This window comes from Marmota flaviventris, chromosome 7 (genome assembly GCF_047511675.1).
Source record: "Marmota flaviventris isolate mMarFla1 chromosome 7, mMarFla1.hap1, whole genome shotgun sequence".
In the NCBI taxonomy this organism is placed as follows: Eukaryota; Metazoa; Chordata; class Mammalia; order Rodentia; family Sciuridae; genus Marmota; species Marmota flaviventris.
Genome location: NC_092504.1, coordinates 47,695,302 through 47,716,713, shown reverse-complemented (window position 1 = coordinate 47,716,713; position 21,412 = coordinate 47,695,302). Strand labels below are relative to the sequence as shown.

General features: G+C 32.5%; 1 protein-coding gene across 7 annotated transcripts in view; it reads right to left on the bottom strand.

The window, feature by feature from the left end:
* Adgrl3 (adhesion G protein-coupled receptor L3) overlaps nt 1–21,412 on the bottom strand; it is a 759,373-nt gene that overhangs the window by 333,776 nt on the left and 404,185 nt on the right. The window lies entirely within an intron of this gene.

Below are 21,412 nucleotides of genomic sequence, written 5' to 3'. Positions count from 1 at the left end.
GAATCATTATCTATAATATTCTTTTTAAAAACTAGACATAAAAATCAATATATTCAGTTTTCTTATATTAACTAATGTTTGGTTGAATACATCATAATTTTGAGGCAAAAGTTAAGTTCTGCTGAAGCAACACAAACTGGTCCATAGAATATTGCCAATGTGAAGATGGGTAAGGAACATTGTTCAACAGGAAAGACCCACACCCATTTAAAAAAAAAATGTCCTGAAGAAAACATAACCAGAGTTTCATCAGTTATAAAATAAATTCACTGACTGTGATGATATACATTTTAAAGACAGTGAAAAGTGACAAATTTTACCCAAGCCTTAAAAAAATCAGTAAAAAGTTAATATTCATATATTAAAAATTTATATTTTAATTTATTTTATATATACTACTTAGTACATAAATAAAACCATTTTAAGAATTAGTATGTACACACAGGCATATAGCACAGTGAATTCCAATATAAAGTCTACCTACATGAAAAAAAATTATGAATAAATTGCCCAAAGATCAGTAGAGTAGAGGAACAGGGTAAGGGACGGGAAGTGCTGGGGACTAAATTATAGCAAATTCTATTTCATACTTTTATGCTTATATCAAAATGTATCCTAATGATATATATAATATAAAAGAAATAATAAAAATGATTCATTCCCATTTTCCCTTCTGTTCAGTCAAATAATGACACTAAGTTCACAGATTATAGATCACAAACACCAATATTCTATCTATATAATTTAAAATTATATCTTATTATATAATTATTATATTCTCTTATAATAAAGAAGATAATAAATATGATTATTGTAAGATAAATATAACCTGGGCACTTCTGTGATAATTAGACTAATAGACCTGGACTTAATTTATTTTTCAGAAAAAAATACATGTAATAAAATAATATGAAAAAAATACTGAAAAAGACACTCAAGTTCACAGGGACCTCACTGCTACAATTTTTACTTAAAATCTTTCTGTATTCAATTCTTCTTTCCATAAGTAAATTTTTCTGTCGAAAAACAATGGTTTATCCTACCCGTAATACCGGCACAAAAATGTATAGGATGAACCCATTAGTTATTCCTGGTTTATGTTTGTGTTTATTCACTTCAGAAGTTTTTATTCAGAAGTGTTTATTCATAAGTATAATATAACCTCAGAGCTAAATGTTTTCCATTACTTTCTTAAAGAAACACTTCATCCTGATGCAGTCCATATTTCATAACTAACATGAGGTATCTTGATTTAAAATGTCTACTCAAGGCTACCATTTGTCAGGCTTAATGAGAATTTTACTTAGTCCCTAAATTAAAATTGATTCATCAGTGAATATCTTAAGCTGAAAATATATTCTATGCTATCAGTGAAAGATAAATAAAAGCCGATATACTCATTGGGCAGTTCAGACTAACAGTGGATTCTGAGGGTGAATGAGTTCTAAAGTTCCCCTGTGTGGATGCAGTGTCTGAGCAGATGATTAAGCAACTGTGTGATGACATAAGTGTAAATGTGACCATCCTCTTACATGTATGCCAAACTTACAACTTGATATTTTAGCGTACTCATGCTTCTTAAAAAGAGTGGTACATTCTTATTACAAAGATGATTCATTTGAAAAAGGTATCTCAAATTAAGTGATATAGTTTTTGCAATTATACCAAAACAATTTTCACATTACATTATAAATTACATATAGATAACTTACATACAGATAACTTATCTATACATAAGAAAATTTGATAAGCAATCAGTTGCTGTAAATATTAGTCACCATTGTGAGCTGCAAGAATCTTAATGTTAATTAAAGATACATCAAGGAAGCCTTCAATCAATGAGAATATGTGAAGAGGCATATAAACCAAAAATTACTATGACAGCAATATATTTAGAGTCTTCATCATTGTTGTATACAAAACAACACTGCTTTACAAAATTCATTTGCAAAAATAATCTAGAATTTTATTACTATTTCTGTATAAAATGTTCTTAAAATTAAGGGAAAGGGCATATTCAATCCCTATAATATTATTTTTCTTAAGACAAATTTTTCTTAAGACAAATATTCTTCATACCTAATATTAAATGTATTTTTAGAACCACAATAAAGGATGAGAAAAGAATGCAATAATATGTTCAAATACATCCTAATCCAGCAATACAGAGAAAACATAAAAAATGTATAAAAGTAATTGAATCATTATTTACAGTGATAAAAATTCAGAATTATTTTCATTGGAAACTTTCTGTGAAAACAATCTCCAAACCAACATTTGTGTCACCAGAAGGTGACTGTAGTAAATATCATAGAGAATTCTTTAAAAAAAAAAAAAAAAAGAAAGAAAAAAAAACTCTTGGAAATTCAGGTTTCACAAAAACATTAGGCCAGTTTTTGCTGCTGCTGTTGTTGTTTAATTTCCTAATAGGGTACAGTTTTTGCTATTGTTAACCATTATCATCATTTGTCATTTGTTTCAGGTTGGGTTAATAACAATTCATTACAGATAGTATGAGTTCATTTGAGATAAATGTAAAACAAAGGAGTAGTGATAGAGGAAAAAAAACACAAATTCTGTGAATTGAGAACAGAAACAGAAAACAATTCACTTTAAAACAAAAAGCAAATTTTAAAAACCCAACTACAACACAAGTTCTTTATGAAAACTTAGTTTGGATAAACCCAAGTTTTATTAGAAAAATAACCCATATCTGATAATACTTTAAACTTGGCATGTTCACTTATATTCTATTTGAAATTTATCTTATTTTTACTTCTTTATTGACTAATAAAATCTTACATAATTAAGGTATAGAATTTGATATTTTGGTATAAGTATACATTGTGAATGATAACCATAGTCACACTGACATAATAACTGACATAACCATCATCTCACAGTTATCATTTATTGTGATGAGAAAATTTAAGATTTATTCTCTTAATAAACTTCAGGTATGCACTAGTTATTATTAACTGTGGCTACCATTCTATAAGTTAAGTCTCCAGAGTATGCTCTTCAAGCATTACTGAAACTTTACACTCTGATCAACATCTCACCATTTCCCCTACTCCACTCCCTCATATCTTGGTAACCTCCACTCCACTCTCTGCTTCTGTCAGTTCCGTGTGTGTGTGTATGTGTGTGTGTGTGTGTGTTCCAGTATAAAGGTTTTGAGTTTAATTTGCTATGATTGCAATGGAATTCCCAAATGCACAAAATTTATTCTTATAGATATGGAAAAATGTGCAAGATTTAGCAGACCAATAAAGGCAAACTTGTAAAGTACCTTATAAAAATCAGTGTACTGATGTGTTTTGAAACTTGATGTATTTTCAATTTAATCTCACATAAAATCTCAAAATGGGATATACATTGAAAAATTAATAAAAATTTGTTGATTCATATTAAGTCAAATTTATATTTTATTGTTAATGGCTATTTGATATTTATGAACTAAAATAGTTTTATTTTGACAAAACACAATTTAAAGACAAAATTTTACTACAGTGTAAGATATTATTTCCCTATGTTCTAAAATATTTTGGTGGAAAATTAAAAACCATAAATCTCTTCATGCATATGTATACACATATACATACATACACAAATGCTTCTGTGTGTTAACTTTAAAGACTTATGAAATTGACTCAATAATATTCTATAAATAAAGAAAAAAATTTGAAAATAGAGATTTAATTTTTTTTTCAGTGCTGATGATCAAACCCAATGTGTTATGGTTTGGATCTGAGGTGTCCCCAAAAGCTCATGTGTGAAACAATGCAAGAATATTCAGAGGTAAAATGTGGGTTATGAAAGTGGGTTATGAAAGTGTGTGGGTTATGAAAGCCTTACCCAATCAGTAAATTAATTCCATGATAGGATTAACTGAATGATAACTGAAGGTGGGTAGGGTGTGACTGGAAGAAGTGGGTCACTGGGGGCATGCTTCTGGGGTATAAATTCGTAAGCTAAGTTCAGTCTCTCTCTCTCTCAACTGCCTGATCATCATGTGAGCCACTTCCCTCTACCATACTTTTCTGCCAAGATGTTCTGCTTCACTTGATCCCTAAGGAATGTAACCTGGTGTTTTTAATTGAGACCTATGAAACCATGAGCCCCCAATATAACTTTTCTCCTCTACAATTATTCTGGTCAGGTCTTTTAGTCACAGCAGTGAAAGTGCCTTGAGCTCAGGAGTTATAACCAAACTCTGAAAGTATAGTTGTTAGGTCGGTTTGAGGTGGCTAAGAGAACAAAGCACCGGGCAATAACCAATCAGATACCAACAGACAAGCAGTGATAACCACGTGTCAATCAGTGGGATCTCTTGACTGATCCTAGAAGGACCTGGAGCTCAGCAAGATCCCCCAACCAACCCTAGGAGGACAAGGAATCCTAAAACCCTCCCTTCCGGTCCCACACTCTCCCTTCCTGCCCTAAACCCCAATAAAATTCCAGTCCAGCTGAGCCTGGGCACGACTCCTCTGGACCCGCTCTGTTGGACTGGAGGGTCTCGCCCTGGAGCGAATCTCAATAAAGCCTTGTACAGCAGCTTTTAATCTGCCTCCTTTTGTCACCAGTGCCTGACCTTACAATCGTGATCTCACAAGGAAATCCAATTTCCAAATATTCCACACATTCCTGGCAATGTTTGATAAAGCAAATTATCATAATTATCAGTCAACATTCATATAATATTTTTGAGGCCTATTCCAAAAAAATAAAATGATTAATTGTTTCAGATACACGCATATCAGTCATAGAAGTAGGTTTCCAAAATTAATGAAAATGTGTTTTAATATTAACAAATTCATATATATTGCTAGGAAAAATATTTCAGTACTGGTTCTGTAAGAGCGATTTTGAAAATAAATCTTTCACAAGTTGAATTCTATAACAATAGCTAGATATAATTTTGAAAAAAATTCATTGAACAATAAATGGAATTGCATCTGTTTTAGTTCCTTACCATCTACCTGTGGCAACATTTGAGAGCTTTATATTTTTTTACCTGTATATATCGTCAAACAAATGAATTGAAAGGATGTCATACTGAATCATTTAGCTAAGACTTTTTTTAAAGTCAATACGTTATATTTCCAAACTAAACTATAAAAGAGAAAAACAAGAAGAAACAGAATGAAGCCTTGAGAAAGAGGACTGTAAAGAAAAGGGAATTTTACAAAATTCTATGTTGAAATCAGTTGGCATTAAAGCTTATAAAAGCTAAGTCACAAGATGAACCAAAAAAATACCTTTGATTTTTATCACTTTTAATAAAGTGCTAAAAAAGAGGCAAACAAGTAATTCTAAATGAGTGCATGAAATGCATATGCATACACTTGGTCTTTATTTCCAAGCCAGGTGCCTTGGCACACATGTAGTCCCAGCTACACAGGAGGCTGAGGATCATTTAAGCCCAGAAGTTCAAGAGCAGACTGAACAACCCAGCAAGACTCCCTCTCAAAAAATAAAAATAAAATAAAGTAGAAAAGATTTACAAAGCAGGAGTATAATGCAGACATAAATGAATATTGCATTATATTCTTTAGTCTCTAACTCTGTCCTCAAACGTAGATTTTTGTTTTTTCAGTACTGAGAACTGAACCAAGAAATATTCTACCTCTGAGGTACATATCAAGCACACACACCCCCACACACAATTTTAAATTTTATTTTGAGATATGTCTTACTGTGTTAGCAGCACTGGTCTCCTCCTGCCTAAGCCTCCTGAGTCAGATATATCTGTTACTTTATAAAATATGAAGATAGAATAGGTTATGTTTATGTGAGATTAAAAAAACTCACTGATGCACTCAGGCATGGGTTTTTGAGTGCAGTAGGGAGTTATTTATATTACATAAAAATTATTTCAGTTGTCTTCAGACTTCATAAGTATAATGTAACAGGCATGGCTCAGCATAATACAACATGAAATAAAGCTCAGAAATGCCAGTGACAGAGACCACTTCTTTTCAAAGGCCCACTTCCCCTTATGGCTTTCATTTCTAATCTCTGGTACTGGGACTAGTTAGGCTGACTACTCTATGAATTCCAGTGATGACCTCACGTAGAGTTACATCTCAATCCTATATCCTAACTGCCTCAATTTATGGTATCACCATGAAGCAACAATTTTAACAGAAATGTGATGTCATTTCTGTTTGTATTAGAATGCTTAGGGCAGCAAAAATAACAATAAAATAAAATTGGTTTAAAATAAGGGTATCATATGTTAAAATAAGGGTCTCAAATCCTATGTTAAAGATTAGAAAGTGGGTTGGTTCCAAGTTGAATAATTCAGTGATTTAACAAAAAGTCATTCCTGTGGCTTAAATTCATGAAAATCTCTTTGATTTTCTCTTATGGTCCTTGGAAGTTTACTATATGTTCAAGATTACTTGAAATGATAATACACAGGAACCAAAGCAGGGGGTTCTAAGTCTTTTTTTTTTTTTAACAGTAAGAATGTTTCATACATAACTCACTCAGCAGACTATCCTTGGAAGAAGAGAGGCCCAAATGAGCCAATTCCTAGGCCATATCAACATAACTCTTTGTAAAATAATCACACCAAAGATTGACATCCACAAACTGGTGTTGCCAACTGAAGGTTCATCACCTTAGGGTTAGAGAGGTACCTCATCTCCTCTTAAAAGATCTGACCCTTACAGGGGAGTGAACAGAACAGGAGGAAGTGGGGTGGATGCATTAATGGAAGGCATAAAACACCATCTGATATATCATTCTCTCAAGTTTCCTGTTAAGCTTGTATGTGATTTAGTTACATCCCCCAAGGTTCCATATGAAAACACTTGCTCCCTAAGGTGGTATAACTGGGATGAGCTGTGGGTCTTTAAGAAGAGGGGTCTGGAGGGAATTCTGAGATCATGCCCTCAAAGGGGATTGTAGAACCCCAGACTCAGTTTTTCTCTCTGCTCTGGTTTGAAACATGACTGCTTTTACACATGCTCCTACCATGATCTGTTACCCTGTACAGAGGACAAACCAATGTGGTCAACCAATTCTGAACTTTGAACCTCCAAAAATGTAAGCTAACTTAACCTTTTATTTTTACAAATTACCTGCTTCAGGTATTTCATTGCAGTAATGCAAAACAGACTAATAAAGAACTTTTTTTTTTTGTGGTGCTGGGGATCGAACATGCAAGGCCTTGTGCATGTGAGGCAAGCACTCTGAGCTATATCCCCAGCCCTAAGAACCTCATATTTAACATAGAAAGTTTGTATCACAGTTACAAAAAAATAAAAATAAAAAAACCCTAAAAATCTGGGGAATACAAAAAAATCTTTTTCAGACTTAAAGTTATTTATCTTACTTTTAAAATACATAGTATGGGGCACTGTAGTATAGAGTCTGATCAAATAGATTTTAAAATAATCCCTATTGTATGATGCTAGACATCCATTAAAAATGAAGTGATTCTTCCTTTATCAGGCTGAAAAGCCCATATTGAAACGAAAAAAAAAAAAGATTAAAAACCTTTGTGAAGCTCTACAGATACATAGAGATCAGCATTGCAAGATTCACAGTAACTGTAATTATCACTCAGCTATATAATAATTTGGAGTTTTCAGTTTCTTAACATTTTATATTTTAAAAACAAAGTGAACATGATTATTATATTAGTGAACATTATTACTACATGATCAGTCCAAATCATATTTAAATTTAAGGAGGACAATATTCTTTCAGTATCATCTAATAACTACTTTATAATCTGATAACATTTAAAGCTTTTAAAAATTTTATGTAATAGAATTTATAGAAGGCAAATTTCATTGGAATTATTTTTATGTAATCCTCCCCAAGTTCTATCCTGTATTTATTGTATTTCTCTTTGTCTCTTAAACATTATATTTATTTTCAGTATTGAGTCCCTTTCTAAAGATAATGTACACCCAGGAAGTGTGACAAAACGGGAATCTAACTTTCTACATGTCCAGACACTCCATATATATCACTTATAGATTGATAAAATCTCCTATACAGTGTGTCATGTGGGTCTTTTTCAGAGACGTGGTCCTTATTCCACACCTGAGAGCTATGGGTCTAGAATATTTAACCCAAGATAATGCATAACCTGGGACAGTATCATCAACATTCTAATATTTAGGTGACAGAGAAAAGGAAATCTGGTATTGAAAACTGCTTTTTAAGGAAACTAAACAATACTTGGAAAAGTGAACACAAGTTATTTTTTTCTTGTTTCCATTTTCAGTAATAGGCAATTGGTGTCTCTGCATTAAAAGCAGATAAATAAATCAATACTTAATGTATATTCTATACAATTGGAAGTTGCAATGAAGGAACTTTCTATTATTGAACCTAAATAAGATTAACTTGTTTATTTTTTTAGCGTTTGCTTTATACTTATGAAGTTATAAACACTTATATCAAATATACTCTTCTAGAGAAATTTTTAAAGAAAGAATCATGTACAATCATTATTTGAGAGAGAAAACATCACTATCCATATTAATTATTATTGCACTATTATTTCCTTTAAGGATGGAGATTTCATACATTTTACTAATAACTAATTTTTTTGTCATATAAAAATATAAATATTTGTACACTTACCTACTGTGTAGTACCTTTATTATTCATATACATTTCATCATTTAAATACAATTCTATAGAACAGTAGTTACAGGTTTATTATTTTCTGATTGAAAAAAGTAATATTGGAAAGTCATCATTTTATTTTTACTGTCTTTAATGGATTTATACTATATTACCTACAACAAATCATATATAAACATATATATTTGAAAAATATGCACAATACACAAAATATATAAGTACTTAGAGTACTGATAATTCTTAAAATGTAAAATAATTCTCTGAGACCAAAAAATCCAGGCTAAGAGCTTGGATGTCATTAATGATAAAGAAATGATCTAAAGTCAGAAGTTTATATTTGGAGCCCTGTTTTATGAGAAACAGAATGATACACGAAGCCCCTCAAGACCTTCTTTTTGTTGGTTTGTAATTAAAATGTGATTTTTGATGATTAAAAAACAATAATATGGGACTATACAACATGCAACCCAGAAGAATACATATACTCTACAAATGATGGCTTACTGACTCTAAGATGTATGCTAATTACTTTTAAGTAGTAAGAAAAATTTAAAAAGGTGGAAGAAAAATGATTGATTTACAAATCAACAGGTCTCTTTAAGCCTTTAATCTGGAATTCTAAAATGAATCAACTTCACAGGCAAAAAGTAAAGCATTCTACAACTAAACCTCACAAAATATAAAGAAGTTTTGGTCACTTGGGTTCAATGTAAAAATGTTCCTCAGCAGAATGCAGTCACTTAGCATTATAAAACGTAATTTTTTTCTTATCACTGGATCAACCTACTAAAATTATAAATATATCATAATCTTTACATTAGTATATCATTAGATTTCATTTATGAACAGGTTAATTAAAATAATTTTCAGTAACAGAAATAAAGACTAGAAACCATTTAGTTGTGGGGAATGGTGCTACATTTCAAAACCATCTCCCTCCCCAAACATACGCCATGTTTTGGGCTTTATAGGAGACTTCACTACAGACTAATAATGATTAAGATACATCTGTACATTTTTAGGAATTGAAGGAATGGAATATATGTGGGTATAATTTTAATTAAACTAAAATTAAATACATACTTTATATTAAGAATATTCTGAATCAAAAGATATTTTTGAAGTAATAATTATGCAAGCAAAATATCTTTTTGAATTTTATTATATTCATATGTAAAATAATGCATATTGTAATAGGATATTGCCTACCTACATCAAGATAGCATGAAATATATTTTGGCAGAAATGTACATAATTTATAATTACAAGATATCATAACTTCAATAGTGGTCTCAATGAAGTACATATATACACGGAGAATGACATAGACATTCAGGAATTTATCAGAAATTACATTCTACTGAGGCATGAAATTTCAGGATCACATCTGGCATCTTTTAAGGAACTCAACAGACTAATTGAAGAGTTGAATCTCTTTCTCCCTCCTTCTTGGCAAAATCCAATCAATTGTATATTCAGTGTGTACTCCTCTACATCTGTGGTGTACCCCTTCTTAACCAGCCTCACTACAGCTTTTATTTATTATCCTTACTTGAGTTTCCTGACCATTTTCTCCAGAGTGAATAATTCCTTAGCATGACATACCAGGCTTTCCCTCCAGAGCCTCTGTTACATTGAGTCTCTGGTGGTTCTAGAACGGGAAATGCAAAATAGAAATACCTGAAAGTGAATCTGTAAGCCATAATTTCTTTCATTTATATTTTATAGATAAGCACACAGAAATTAAGTAAAATTTCCCCAAGGCTGTGAAACAATGAGGACTCTGGGAAAGAACTATATTCCCTTTGTTCCTGATTGAAGGTATTCCTACACCTTTTCTCTGTAGTAACGAGAAAATAAAAAGCAGATTATTAGATATTATATGACATTATCAATCCTTGTAATCTTTGTTATCATAAGGCCTATTTTTATAACCAGTGAACAAAGATTTATGCCTTTAATCAACATGCATTAAAAGCCTACAACATGTCCAACACTAGGAAGACAAAGATAGATTAGATACTCCACATGCTTTAAAGAGCTCAGAATCTCTTAGAGAAGAGAGACACATGAATAGAGTGTTGATTATAATGAAAGGCCTGTGGTATAGTGCTTGCCTCGCCTGTGTAAGGCCCTGGTTTTGAACCCCAGCATCACAGACAAAACAAAACAAAACAAGAATGGATTAAGTATAATGAGATGTGTGTATATGCATGGGTGACATGAAAACACATAGAATGGTCACTGTTTTGGGTTGAATTTCATTCCTCAAAAAGGTATATTTAAGTTCCAACACCCCTAACCCAGAACCTCAGAATGCAACCTTAATACTTAGAAAAAGACTTGTTGTAGTTGTTAACCTTTAAGATGAGTTCATATTAGGGTGGGACCTTAATCCAATATGATGTACAAATGAAGGAAACCACTGTTTTAAGAAATTACATTATTTATATATAATTTACCAGGTTAACATTATATTAGTCTGAACTGATAGGGTTGATCAAGTAGAATCCTAAGACACAATCAAAGAACAATATAATCTCATTGCTTAAAACAGGTGAATTTATAATCTTTATAGGAAATACATCTATGAAGCACAGGCTTGCAGGCATGGGGCTGGCATAATGGAGATGCAGAAAATAAGTGAAATCAATCAATATTTAAAGTGGAGAATGTTAGGTCTTTATAATTAGTTGAAAATGTCAGGAATTAAAAGAACAAAGAAACCAAGGTGCACTCTTGTTTTGGAAAATGAATGGCTGGTGCTACAATCTACCACAACAGATAATCAAAAGGCGGCATAAGTTATAGTGGTGCTATATAAGGAAGATGACAAATATGTTGATGTGTACATAATGGGAATTCTGAATGGCTGCTAGCAAACCTCCAGGATTCTTCAGCAGGCACAATACTGTGCTGCAACGGACCTTAGTGGCAGACAGCAGCACTCTGCTGATTATTGTCTCTTCTCTTGAATGTTCACCATTATCCCCAAAGAGAATCTCAGATGTTAAAAGAAATAATTTGGATATACATCCTTTGGTTCTGTAATAGATATGTTTGCAATATTTAGCTCTTTCCAATGTATCTTTTTAAATCCATACACATATAGATAATTAGAATTTGTTGTTGTTTGTTTTTGCTCCAAAGAATGAATTTTCAAAATTAATAAGAAAGATTCAAATTTCTCAAAAATGCATATATTAAACAAGGCTTATATAGCTGGTTATTAACAGTATCGGTTCTTGGTTTTAATTCTTGTGCTATAGGATTCTTATTAAGGAAGTTGTGGCCTAATCCCACATGATGAAGATTAGGGCCTACTTTTTCCCATTATGTACACATCAACATATTAGAACCAAGAATCAATAACTGGGATGGAATCAAACTAAAAATTTTCCACTACATTTTAAAGGATTTAATCTCCAGACAGAACCATACATACGTGAACAAAACACCTATACTGCTAGATATTGTTTTGAGTTATCATTGATGGGTAATATATTTCAAATATAGGCAATTATAAATAAATATGTATTTATCTTATGCATGTATGTGGCATGTTTATATATAGCATGTATGTGTGTGCACACACACACTCATAGATTGTAGCTTTTGAGGGATATTAAATCTGAGTGTGTTGCAAAGAATACAGACAGTCCCTTGAAGCAGGAAAGAAGGCTACTGATTCCTTCTGCAACATTTCCTATAGTCTAATTATAGAGCAATACCTGCTTCAGTTTGAGGGAAAACCACTATCATGAGTTTTCAGCTGGAAGCAAGTTACATAAAAATGATGGAAAAACTGGAGAACTCTAAAAGGGAAGTACAAAAATGGACAAGAGCAGAGGGGAAAAACACATATGCTTCTCATTGTTATAGTAATCCATTTGATAAATAAACACATTGCAAATAAAAAGTCTAAAACGGATAGACATTTGGCAAGTGTATGCAAACTGAGAGATGTGTTTGCTGTTTTTACAGAGGGGAAAGAATACTGGGAGACTGCCATTAATAGCATGCCAACTAGAAATGCAGAAGTTTAACAAAGAGAAAACAGCAGGGGATTAAAAATTAGCCAGTTGAAATGTTGGAAGGGGCATCTGAAACATTTAAATGGACACAAGTAAGTAGTCAACCTCCTAGATGACGTTAGGAAATTCATTATTTCAACTCTCTAAATCATGCAATGACTTTTCTTGATGTAACGCAGACCCAGTCTAGGAATATGACATAAAAAAAAACTATCTCAACTAGCCAGAATTTATAAAATGGTAAGAGACAAATATAAAAAGCCTTCTTTTGGACGTCCATCTTACCTAACAACCATATAACTAATTTCTATAGTCATTTTTAACACATGGTTTTATTCTCCAAAACTAAAAGATATGTGTTCTAATAAATATTTACCCTAATATTCAAGGAATTCTTATATCTACTTCATGAAACAATGAAAAAGGTGTCAGAGAATGTTACTTTAGTATATTTCAGTCAAAGGATGTTCCTTTATTAAAAATTTTCTATTCACTCAGCAAGTAGTCACATATGTTTAACTTCATATGGGAATAATAAACCAATGAGCCATACTAATATTCTAAGGACATTTAAGAGGCTATGTTACAATTATACATATAATAACAGCAAAAGGAAGCATTAAGAAACATTTACAAAATTTGTATCACTGTCTACAGATACAATGAAAAAGTATGCAACACTAGAACAATTAATGTCCTTGTGGCAATAAACATGAAATGCTTTATTTCCAACATCAAAAACATATATCAAGCTGGGAGTGGTGACAAAAACACATGTAATCCCAGAAACTCAGGAAACTGAGGCATGAGGATCCAAGTTCAAAGCCAGCCTGAGCAATTTAGCAAGGAGCTAAGTAACTTAGTAAGACCTTATCTCAAATTAAAAAAATAAAAAGGGCTTAGGATGTAGCTCAAGGGTAAAGTTACCCTGGGTTAAATCCCTAGTACAAAAATAAAAACAAAAACAAACATGTATCAAAAGTGATTAGAGAAATACAAACAGATGAGGCTTAGCCAACCACCAATCCAGAATTCTACATTGACAATGAAGAAGGTCTTTTTCTTTTTCTTATCCGTCAGTGAGTAAAACATATTCCAAAACTATCTGGAATCTTAGTAATCCAAAGGAAAAAAATATTTTTACTCAAAACTATGAAAGCATATTGGTTTAATTTGAATTAAATTTTACTGTGCTGTGGTTTGGGTTTGATTTTAGTGTCCCTCAAAGGTCCATATATAAAGACCTGGTCCTCAGAGTCGTGGCAGTATTGTGGGGTGCCATGTATCTTTATGATATGAGGCCTACTGGGAAGTCCTCTGTCATTGGAGGTGTCCTTCAAAGGGGATTGTGGGACACCAGTGTCTCAGTCTCTCCTAGCTTCCTGGATCAATATATATCCACTCACTGACATGTGTTCCCATCATTACCACCTGGCTTCCTCACCAGAGGCCCTAACCAAAAGGGCTGCCCAGACTTGAACTTGAATCTTTAAATTATGAGCTAAATTAATAATTTTTAATAATTAAACCTGTTGTCTCAGGTAATTTTGTAGTTATGTAAAGCTGAACAATACAAAGTGCATAGTTTCATGAGAATAAGAGTAAGTTAAAAAGTAGCTAAAAAATTAGGCAAACTTAAGGATAAATCCCTGTTCCGTAAGTACCAGCTATTATGGCTTATACAAATTACTTAGACCTAAGATTTACAGTGCTCATCTACATACTAGAGATAATAATTATTTCCATATTTTATAGAGTTGTTGTATGAATTAAAAGAGAGACGTCATATGGTATTCGTGAGTATATTTCTGTCACTGAGAAGGCACCAAGCTCTTCTAAATTAAAACTGCTTACTGATACTAAGAGCCACACCATAAAGAAGAGGAGGATGAGGAAGATGAGGAGGGGGAGGAGACAACTCATTTAGCTCATTTAGAAATTGCTTACAGAAATAATTTCTCAAATCACTACTTCCTTCCTATCTCTCTTAAATGCTTAGACACAAAACATTAAAGAATTTATTTTTCTTTATAGTAGACTAAGGTCATATAACTAAATGATGCAAATTGCAGTTATTTTTATTTCAGAAAATAATAAAACAAGATGGAATAGAATTCTAAGAAACAAAAATACTAATATCTTTATAATATTTAATTTTCAAGACAGTACAAATCTTACAAAATATTAACAATTTCATATAATTATTTGGAAATAAATGAAATTAACCCCATAGATAAAGGAGAGATTCAAAGATAATATAAAAATCATGTTATATTTATATTCATACCTAACTTTTATAAAGATTTCTCCAAACTTTTTGGTGACAAAAAAATTCAAACATAATTCTTTTAAGTGAAAAAAAAAGTCAATAAAATAAAAATAGCATTTTCTTTATGAGGAATATACAAACCTAAAAACTTTGTTTCAAATTTCTAAACTATCTTATTATCAGAAGGTACATAATACAAGCACTTCAACATTTTACCTAAATATTAGTTAATGTAGTTGTCTTCCATATACTTTTTTGATGTGTATTGTCAAAGACAAAAGCCACATTCTTTGTAGCACCAAGCATTTCAAAGAAATAGTGCAGAAAATACTAAGTATTCATAATTTGTGTATTTCTGAAAGTTCCTTTAGAAGAACTTTTTAACTGAACTACATGTAGCTGCCATCTATAGTCCCATCTAACATCCACCCTTCCCAAAACACCTGGACTTTGCTTTGGAGAATCATTTGTTCATATTCTCAGTCTGCAATGGGCACAAGAGCCACACTTGCCTCTTTCGTCTCCCTAGGAACCCTGAGTGGTTTAGCAATGGGCATGCAATGCAATAGAGATTAATGATACCCACATCTGGAATTTTGCTGATAATTATCTGCTTGAAAGATCAATAAATCTGGTGGTGCCCGCGGATACTATATTACTTCAAAATGAAGCCCAATCAATAAATAAATAAATAAATGAGAAGATCACCATTTAACAGGAACGAGGGGGGAGGGAAAGGGAGAGACAAGGGAAATTGCATGGTAATGGAAGGAGACCCTCATTGTTACACAAAATTATTTATAAGAGGAAGTGAGGGGAAAGGAAAAAGAAAAAAAAAAACAAGAGAGAGAAATGAACTACAGTAGATGGGGTAGAGAGAGAAGATGGGAGGGGGGATAGTAGAGGATAGGAAGGGCAGCAGAATACAACATACACTGGTATGGCAGTATGTAAAAAAGTGGATGTGTAACCGATGTGATTCTGCAATCCATATACAGGGTAAAAATGGGAGTTCATAATCCGCTTGAATCAAATGTATGAAATATGATATGTCAAGAGCTTTGTAATGTTTTGAACAACTAATAATAAAACAAATAATAAAAAAAATGAAAAGTGCAGAAACAGATTCCTGACTGCATCACTTGAGCACCTGAATAAAAAGATACCAAAAGTCAATTAAACCTGGGAATTTTCAGTCAAAGAGTGACTTCTTGCTCTTTTAAGCATTTTAAATCAGGGTTGAGATCCTTGCAGTTTAGAGTCCTGAGAAGCTGAGTTTTCTGTCAGCCTGTCTCCATTTTGTCTTGGGCATACACACAGTGATTTAGTTAGTTCTGGCTATCACAAAATAATACTATACACCAGCCAGTTCACATTGTTATTTCTCACAGTTCTACAGATTAAAAGTCTCAGGTGGAAGTGTGGCACCATAGTTTTCATGTGAGGACTCTCCTCCCAGTTGGCAGGAGGCCACATTCTGGGTGGTGGTGGGTCCTCTGGTAACCTTTCCTATATGTGAAGGGAGAGAAAGAGATAATTCTCTCTCTCATCTTATAAGGCCATTTTCCCTACTTATGACTACACCCTTATGACTTAATTGCCTCCTTAAAGTTCTGTCTTCAGTTACATGGGGGTTTAGTGTTTCACAGTAGGAATCCAGGTGCTGGAGCATACACTATTCAACACACAGCAGCACAGATTGATTGGCATTTTCCACAACCCTCCCACTGGATAGTGAACAACATCATTCATTTTTATATCATTAGTACCTAATACAATTTTCTGCCCAAAGCAAGTGCTCTGTAATTGATTAATGCATTAATTCTTCATTCTACTGATAGTTATATGAAACCTGTTCGCCAGAAAAAAAATATATAATTACGACAAATATAAATGTTGTAATCCAAGGAAACATAATGGACTCAACATTAGAACAAATTATCAGTTCAGTGTCCAAACATTTTTCAGGAAAACAATTTTTTAAAATGTGCATTGTAATATGGCTGATGATGTGTATAGTATGTCTGTGTGTATTTATTTCAGAGGCCAGCATGAGTTGTCTTTAAAAGGTTGAAAATAATATTTTAGGCATTGTGGAACAAATGGGCTCTGTCATAATCACTTAGCTGAGCACTGGAATAAGAAAGCAGTCATTGGTAGTAAGTAAACAAGTAAAGGTGTGCTCAAACAGAATCTGGAATGATGGCCATTACTTGGTGACCTCTGATTTATTTCATAAATTAAGCCAAAGATCATTCTATTTGATTTCAGTAATAATATCTAACTTCAGCCATGATATCTTTAACTTTCAGACTGGGTAGAAAATAAAAAAAAATAATAATTATTAAAATTCCACAATGCTAAAAATTGATGCAAATTTTTCCCCTTATTTTAATTATATAGTTTTGTTTTGTGAGTTATTTTGATACCTTAAAAAAAAGTCCAATATTCTGATGAAATAATCTACACTATGGGCTATATCTTGCAGTTTTGACAAAACAGAGGGAAAGTAATGTTTTCTCATATGTTTTCCAGCTCAGTTAGAGGAATTACAGAAATTCTTCAATATGAAATGTAAATTCTGTCAGAAAAATTACTTAAGAATAATACTTAATCCAGCTACTTCTTTGTCTTTGGCTTAATAAAAGATTATCTAATAAAGTTTTCAGCTTTAAACATTATTAAAGTGATCTTAAAATATAACATTATAAAAATATTATTCAATAAGTAGTTCAAGCCCCCCCTCCCTTTGGTTTTCCTATGAGTAGATTTTACTTCAAATATCAAAAGCATTATCACTTGGAATATATTTTCAAACCTAAAGATGCTGGTTAGAATTGAAAATAGTCTCATAGCAATTAATGGCACAGAAATTTTAGGGATTTAGTTTCATTTTTGTTTTGTTTTGTTTTTGCTTAGGAGCTAGTATAAAAATAGAGATATTTTAGTGATTCAGGAAACAGAAGAAATACAAAGGATTTATACTCGTAATGCACATTTATCAGCTTTTATTGGTCCATTTGTGCTGTTTGGGAATTGCACTTATCCTTGTAATATGATCTAAAAAACTCATTTCTGCATTCTAATGGACAATTAATGATTTGCTAAGATTTCTGTCTTTTTTTCTATGTAAAGTTCCTCCATAAGCTTGAACCTCTCATCTCACATTTTCAAACTACCAGGAAAAAAATTCATTTTCTCAAGATTTTTTGTTATTGAAGTTTAATAAATTTATTTAAAACTCTTCATCTTTTCATTGATTCATTATGTTTTTCCATTATTGCTGTTTAATTTAACAAAAAAGATATTCAAAAGATATCCTTCCTAAAATTACTAAAAAGTCATTGCCCAAGATACACATATTCTCACTACATTTTCAGCCTGCCCTCTTCAATTTACAAGGATTCAGGTTACATTACTAGTACTTATTTGGTTTACTCTGTAGTCATTTTTATGACAGATTTCCATCAAAACACCCTCCCCAACAAAAGAAAGGCATAACCAGAAAATATAAGGAAAAGAAAAAAAAAAAACATATAAAACAAAAACTAGCATTAATCTCTGGTTAATACTGTGAGTAAAAGTGACATTTACCACTTAAATTTTAATAATATATCATTACAAAATTTACAATGGAAAAAAATCAGTCAAGATAATATATTTATAAATTAAAACATATAAAATCTTTACTTTTGAGAAACTGATGTGACTCCATTTTTGAGAAACCAGCATCTACCTCAGAGCAAAGCCTGTCCAAGGAAGGGGGCGTGACCCTTGTCCTTGGAAAAACCCACAGAGCATTCCTAGGCACATACCCACCCTGCTGAGTTGTTTGTCTACAAATAACAGGAGAGATCTGGGGTGCCAGGTGTCCCTGACTCAGGCTAGGTGAGGACCCATATCAATCCCCTAGCAACCACCAATCAGCATGAGACAGGGAAAATACCTGGAATTCCACATGACCCTCACAGTAGTTTATGGTGGTTGATAACATGTTGGGAAAACATGTGGTTCAGCACGTATACTCCTCGTGGTTTAAACCAATCAGTTCAAATTGAATCCCCCTATTGTACTAATCAATTACCATTACCCAACTTTTTCCCGCCAGTGAATGTGCTAATCATGTTTTAGAGTTGTTTTATGATTTTCCCGCAGTGTGTGATGATTTGCTAAGAGATGCTATGATGTATGTAAAGTCTCTGCCTTCCCCAAAGAGTGTATAAAACTGCTGCAATCTCAGTGTCACCAGTTGCTGCTGTGTGCACAGAGGACTGAGCTAGCTCACAATAAACGCGTCTTTGCTGCTTACATTGATCTTGGTCTCTGGTGGTCTTTTGGGGGTCCCGAACTTGAGCATATCACTTTCACTAACTACAGTTTAAAAAAAAATGTTTCTGAGCATGCATTACTTTTATAATATACTGTTTAAAAAAGAAATGTAGTAGCTAGTGCTTGTAACACAGAGGTAGAGTACTTGCCTATCATACATGAGGCCCTGGGGTCAATCCCCAGGACAGTAAAAAACCAAATGAATAAAAAAATAAAAAGAGATTTAATAATTAAACCGAATTTAATGAATCTGCATTATATACCCTTATATATGAAAACACTTGCTATTATTCAAGATTAAATGCCATATTTCTCCTGGTAGACTAGGTGGCCTTCTTCCACTTTCACACTGTTAGCTAGTTTTAATATTCTTCTAAAAGGGCAAGAAAGATATCAGAAAATGGACTGCAGTTCTAACTCCAAGTGCTCATGCTGGAAAAGGTCACAGTGAAGCCCAGACAAGACTTGGTCAGTAAATCTTTCTCACCTCCGCTGGAACAAGAAATGCAGTTCTCTCATAAAATGTAAAGTATCACTTTGTATCCTTTACAAGAAAGCAAAGTGAGGTGTGGACTCACATCCACAACACACACCGCAGCAGCATACCAATCAATATTCCTGCAGAAGTATAGGATATAGACCATTGGAGCTTGGTACTGATCTTCATTTTGATCCTGACTAGCTGAAGAATTTTAGGATAGACACATTTAATTTCTCACAAATGAAAAAGAGATTGAACTCTCTAAATTTTCTTAAAACACACAAAAAAATGCAAAATGACAGGATAATCGATCCTTAAGTACAAAAAAAAAACATCAAAAGTACAGATCATGAAAATGGAGGGAATAACAAAAGGCTAAACCTTTTTACAAAGTACACAGATAAATACAAAATCTAGCAAGAGAAATAATGAACCTTCAGAATAAAATCCTGGGGACTGATGGCTTTCCAGAAAAAGAAAAGCAAGGTCTGGGAATTTGAAAAAGATTCAGACTTAAACTAAAGTTTAATTTGGCAAATTTAGATGTTGTTCGTTTTAAGGATGAATTAATTATAGAGCTACATCTTATTAATACAAGGCTAAATTCTACAGTTATACATATGTGTCTATGAAATTACCTTAAAAATGTATGAACTTGACTTGTCATTAACAAATAACAGTGAAAAAGAATGAGATACACTATACTTAGTAGCATGCATTTCTTTTTTTTAAATATTATTTTAGTTGTTGATGGACCTTTATTTTATTTGCTTATTTATATATGGTGCTGGGAATGGAATAGAATGCCTCACATGTACTAGGCATGCGCTCTACCACTGAGCTACAACTCCAGCCTCCTAGCATGCATTTCTAAAATATATGTAACTGCAAGTATTTAATTGCAAGCAGTAGATACTATAAGATCCATTTTCTTATATTTAGTAAATAGAAGCTCATTAAATTGTTCTAAAACTGTTAAAAGTGGTTACCTCTAAGAATTAGGATTTGGGGATGTTTAAATATATTGCAGAACATATTCAAAGACAAATGGAAAAAGTCAATTTAAAGAATAATGGAAAGGGATAACTTTGAAGTCACAGAAACTGTCCTTATCATTTTTCAAGGTATAAAACTATACAAAAAAGTAACCACATCCACTAGGCCTTACTTCTCTCATCAATAAAAGCGGAACAATGTCTGGATGACTAGCTTAGAGAAGTAATTGAAGTGATATATGTACGGTGCTCAATAGAGTCAGGAATGGAGCAGCTATTAAATGAATGCCAGTTTCCTCATTTTCCTCTCTTGTTCACTGTGAAAGACAATGATGGTTCAGACTGTAGACTGCTCTTTTTTCCTAGTTAGAGAGTAAAAATACAGCTTATTAAACATTTAGCTTCACAGACTTGAAAGAGGATTAGTCAGCACAGAAAAGAACATTTAAAACAAAACAAAACAAACTTCTTAATGCAAATTATATCAGGAACTGATAAGAATGACAATGGAGATGAATCCCTGACTTGATTAACTTAGTGACCTAAAAAGGAATGTGTCTCATTCCAATTTACTGGAAAAGAAAAGCACTCATTAAGGCTTTTCTTCAACTTAAAAAAAGAAATATAAATGTAGATTTGATTCCATAACTCTGAAAAGCTAGTCACTAGAGTCCTGGATTAAATACAAAAG